This window comes from Heptranchias perlo, unplaced genomic scaffold, assembly GCF_035084215.1.
Source record: "Heptranchias perlo isolate sHepPer1 unplaced genomic scaffold, sHepPer1.hap1 HAP1_SCAFFOLD_316, whole genome shotgun sequence".
NCBI classification, from domain to species: Eukaryota; Metazoa; Chordata; class Chondrichthyes; order Hexanchiformes; family Hexanchidae; genus Heptranchias; species Heptranchias perlo.
The window spans coordinates 238532-243827 of NW_027139328.1; the positions used below are offsets into that span (position 1 = coordinate 238532).

The 5296-nt window shown below is 52.5% G+C and overlaps 1 pseudogene; it reads right to left on the reverse strand.

Moving 5' to 3' along the window:
* Positions 1-2954: 2954 nt before the first annotated feature.
* On the reverse strand, positions 2955-4812 carry LOC137311240 (putative nuclease HARBI1 pseudogene; annotated as a pseudogene).
* Between the last annotated feature and the right edge of the window lie 484 nt (positions 4813-5296).

Below are 5296 nucleotides of genomic sequence, written 5' to 3' on the forward strand. Positions count from 1 at the left end.
TGTTGGAGGCCAATCATAGGAACAGGAGTAGGCCATTCAGCCCCTCGTGCCTGCTCCGCCATTTGATAAGATCATGGCTGATCTGTGATCTAACTCCATATCCCTTAATACCTTTGGTTGCCAAAAAGCTCAGATTTAAATTTAGCAATTGAGCTAGTATCAATTGCTGTTTGCAGAAGAGAGTTCCAAACTTCTACCACCCTTTGTGTCTAGAAATGTTTTCTAATCTCACTCCTGAAAGGTTTGGCCATTGCTGCAGGAGTTCCTCAGGGCAGTGTCCTCGGCCCAACCATCTTCAGCTGCTTCATCAATGACCTTCCCTCCATCATAAGGTCAGAAATGGGGATGTTCGCTGATTGCACAGTGTTCAGTTCCATTTGCAACCACTCAGATCATGAAGCAGTCTGAGCCCGCATGCAGCAAGACCTGGACAACTTCCAGGCTTGGGCTGATAAGTGGCAAGTAACATTCGCGCCAGACAAGTGCCAGGCAATGACCATCTCCAACAAGAGAGAGTCTATTTACCAGGGAGACTAACACGGTGGGCAGGACATTAGAAGAAAAGATCAAAAAAGATTTAGAGATATTTAAGATCGAAAGGGGGAGATAATTGATAAACTGATCAAACTTAGAGAGGATAAAACCCCTGGTCCGGATGGATTGCATCCGCGAATATTAAAAGAAGTTAGGGAAGAGATAGCAGAGGCACGATTACATATATATAAACATTCATTAGAAAAGGGAATAGTGCCAGAGGACTGGCGGACAGTTAATGTGATTCCTATATTTAAAAAGGGAGATAGAACAAGTCCAGGGAACTCTAGACCAATTAGCTAAACGTCGGTGGTAGGAAAGATAATGGAATCTTTACTCAAAGATGTAATAGAAAAACATCTAGAAACTGAAAATATAATAAAGAACAGTCAGGATGGATTTCAGAAGGGAAGGTCATGCTTGACCAAACTTATTGAATTTTTTGAAAAAGTAACAGAAAGAGTAGACAAGGGTAGTGTAGTAGATGTAATATATTTGGATTTTCAAAAGGCCTTCGATAAGGTACCACATTCTAGATTCATGAGTAAGGTCAGAGCATGTGGAGTCAGGGGACAGGTAACAGAATGGATAACAAGCTGGCTACAAAACAGAAAACAGAGAGTAGGGGTTAAAGGTCGTTACTCAGACTAGCAAAAGGTGGGAAGTGGTGTTCCCCAGGGATCGGTGCTGGGACCACTGTTGTTCACCATTTACATCAACGATTTGGACTCAGGAATCAGAAGTACAATTTCAAAATTTGCGGGCACCAAGTTGGGAGGTGTAGTAAATATAAAAGAATTCAACAAAATACAGCAACACATTAATAAACTTACAGAATGGGTTTGTAAATGACAAATTAATTTCAATACAGATAAGTGTGAGGTGGTGCATTTTGGTAGGAAGAATAAAGAGGCCCCATACTGATTGGATAATAAGTCTAAATGGGGTAAAGGAGCAGAGGGATCTGGGGGGACAGATACACAAATCACTAAAAATAGCGACTCAGATTGATTAGACCATAAAAAAAGCAAACCAAACACTGGGGTTCATTTCTAGAGGGATAGAATTGAAAAGCAGAGAAGTTGTGTTAAACTTGTATAGAACCTTGGTGAGACCACATTTGGAGTAATGTGAACAGTTCTGTTTCTGTATTATAGAAAGGATATAGAGGCACTGGAGAAGATGCAAAAAAGATTCAGACGGATGATGCCAGAACTGAAAGAATATCCTTATCTGGAAAGGCTGAACAGGCTGGGGATTTTTTCTCTAGAAAAGAGAAGACTGAGGGGTGACCTGATAGAGGTCTTTAAGATTATGAAAGGGTTTGATAGGGTAACTAGAGAAAATATTTCCACTTGTGGGGGAGACCAAAACTAGGGGCCATAAATATAAGACAGTCACTAATAAATCCAATAGGGAATTCAGGAGAAACTTCTTTACCCAGAGAGTGGTGAGAATGTGGAACTCACTCCCACAAGGAGTGGTTGAAGCAAATAGCACAGATGCATTTAAGGGGAAACTAGATAAGCTCATGAATAAAAGGATATGCTAATAGGGTTAGATGAAGAGGGGAGAGTGGAGAGTGGAGCATAAACACCGACATAGACCTGTTGGGACGAATGGCCTGTTTGTGTTGTACATTCGATGTAACGCTAACCATTGAATGACATTCAAAGACATTATCATCGCCAAGTCCCCGACCATCAACATTCTGGGGGTCACCACTGGCCACATGAATCATCAGAGATTGGAACCCCGGTACGGAATAGATAGCGAATTAGGGGATTCTGTACTGGGTGATTCACACAGCACAAGTGATCAGGAGCAGGGGCTAGCAGAGAGAGTAGTCCGGGAGACAGCTCGAAGCTCCGCTCTGAGCCCCGCTGAAGACAAATGCCGATGTCAGGGACACGGCCCACAGCAGTTGTACTGGGCCGGGCCGGGAGCTGTCGCACCAGGTCTGGGAGTACGGACAAGCCCACGTCCAGCTGGTGTGCAGGAGTTGGAGTGTAGTCACCTCCATGGAGGCTGCAACCAGGCCCTCACACCAGGGGACTGTCACCAGCTCTGGCAGCTTTGTTACAAGCTCAAACTCTCTGAGCTCCAATGTCTGCACCACCTCAGAAAGGCTGGTGGACCATGGGGATCAAAGCTACATTGCTGATGCCCTGAAGATCAGTGGGAACGAGGAACACCAGTCCCACGGGAGTGGCACATCGTACCGTCTCACGATCTGCTCCCTCACCACCCCCTCAACCATGGTGCCTGCTGCATCAGCCTGTCCCGGCAACAGCCTGCAGCTGGGTCCCAGCTCCCAGGTTTCACCTTCCACCAGCTGTGCAGAAGTCCCTGGGGAGCAGATGGTAGGGGCAATAGGATAGTTTCAAAAATAATTAAAAGAACTGTGGGTTGACACATGGTTAAGAAATAACGTCAAGGCTTTTATTGAGTTAGCCATTAAATAAATCACCTTTTTCAACTTTTCAAATTTGCCTGCAGTGTGGTTTCAGCAGAGGTACTGCGGCTGCAATATCAGCACACCACGTGTCTGATTGTTGGCTCAGAGGTTGGAGGATGAAAGGACTGGTCGAGGAGGTTCCTGAGGACTGTTAGTGAGGGGAGGGAGTTGTCCAGGTTTGAAGCGAACAAGTAGATCAAGCAAAGTACTGGGCAATAAACTGATTCCGGACATCTCTGGCTGCAAGCTGCTGACCTCCCTCTTCTGTCCCTTCCTCACTTTCATCTAAGTCTTCCTCATCAGACGACGGCAGATGTTCGTACTCCTCTTGCTCCAAGTGCAGTCCTCTTTGCACAGCAAGGTTGTGCAGAATACAGCAGACAACCACAATGCGGGAAACTCTCTGTGGGCTGTACTGTAATGGGCCCCCGGACCTGTCCAGGCAGCGGAAGCGTTGCTTGAGGAGCCCAATTGTGTGCTTGATGACCCTCCTGGTGGTCCCGTGACTCTCGTTGTATCTCATCTCTGCAGGTGTGCTGGGGTTAAGGAGCGGTGTCATCAGCCACGTGTGCAGAGGGTAGTCCCTGTCCCCTATCAGCCATCCTTTGACGTTCTGACACGAATGGAACAGCGGGGGGATGGTTGACTCGTGCAGAATGAAGGCATCGGAACAGCTGCCTGGAAAGCGGGCGCAGACCTGCATGATTCTGTGATGGTGATCGCTGACCAGCTGCACATTGATGGAATAATAACCCTTCCTGTTGAAGGCAGCTGGCTGGTTGTCTGGTGCCTTGATGGCCACGTGCGTGCAGTCTATGACCCCCTGCACTCGAGGGAAGCCGGCCACCGCGGCAAATCCCACCGCCCTTTCATTCTGACTGCCGGCGTCCATTGGGAAGCTGATGTAATCGTTGGCCCTGGCAAAGAGGGCGTTGGTGACCTGCTTTATGCATTTGTGAACCGCGGACTGACTGATGTGAGAAATGTCACCGGCCGCACCCTGGAACGATCCCGAGGCGAAGAAGTTGAGGGCGGTGGTGACCTTGACGGCCACGGGCAAGGCGTGGCCCCCGGGCCCGGCCGGCAGCAGGTCCTGCTGGAGGAGGCTGCACAGGTCGGTGACGGCCTGCCTGGAGAACCGCAGCCTCCGCCTGCACTCCTCCTCCGACAGCTCCAGGAAGGTGACCCTGGGCCTGTAGACCCTGTTGGCCGGGTACAGCCTCCTGCGAGCGGCCTCCCTCCCCAGCGGCCTCCTCACAGGCCCAGCTCCGGGTCTCTGGGCAGCCGGGGCCGGCGGCTTCTCCTCCTCCTCCCGCTGCTGCAGCCGCTCCTCCTCCTCCTCCTCCTCATGGAGCCAGATTAAAGTCCCCAGGACGGCGCCCATCTCCAGCCCAGAGTCTGGGAGGAGAATCAGTGCAGAGAAATCCAGGCCCAGGGTGCCTGGGGCACCACCAGGCCCGGCCAATCAGCAGGCGGGATGGAGGCGCGGGCCCCGCCTCCGGGCTCCCGGGACCAATCCCCGCCGCCGGTACTGAGCGCGGGGCGGGGACTAACGCTCCACCGGTTAAAATCGCATCGGCGCAAACCGGGCCCGGGAGACGGAGCGGGGGACCCGGAGGAGCGGGACTCCGGCTCCGATTTTAACTGGGTCCGGTGGACGGAGATCGGAAAAAAGAGACCGGTGGGTCCGGCGAGCGGGGCTCCGGCTCCGGCTCCGATTTTAACTGGGCCCGGGGCCGGGGATTGAGGCCGATGTCCCGGAGCTCAGAGCCCGGACTGAGAGAGGAGGGGGGGAGCCCGACCCCTGACCCCGCGGAGAGCCTGACCCCCGACCCCTGACCCCGGCCGCTTGGGGGTCGGGGGCGGAGTCTGGCGGTGACCCCGCCCCCTGACGTCACGCGACGCCATTTTGCTGCAGGAGGCGGTTCATCCGGAGAAAAAAAGAGGAGAGAGAGAGAGGGGTGAGTGTCCCCCCCCCCCCGCCCCAGAGAGAGAGAGAGAGGGTGAGTGTCCCCCCCCCCCCCCCCAGAGAGAGAGAGAGAGAGGGTGAGTGTCCCCCCCCCAGAGAGAGAGAGAGGGTGAGTGTCCCCCCCCCCCCAGAGAGAGAGAGAGGGTGAGTGTCCCCCCCCCCCAGAGAGAGAGAGAGAGGGTGAGTGTCCCCCCCCCCCAGAGACAGAGAGAGAGGGTGAGTGTCCCCCCCCCCCAGAGAGAGAGAGAGAGGGTGAGTGTCCCCCCCCCCCAGAGAGAGAGAGAGGGTGAGTGTCCCCCCCCACCAGAGAGAGAGAGAGAGGGTGAGTGTCCCCA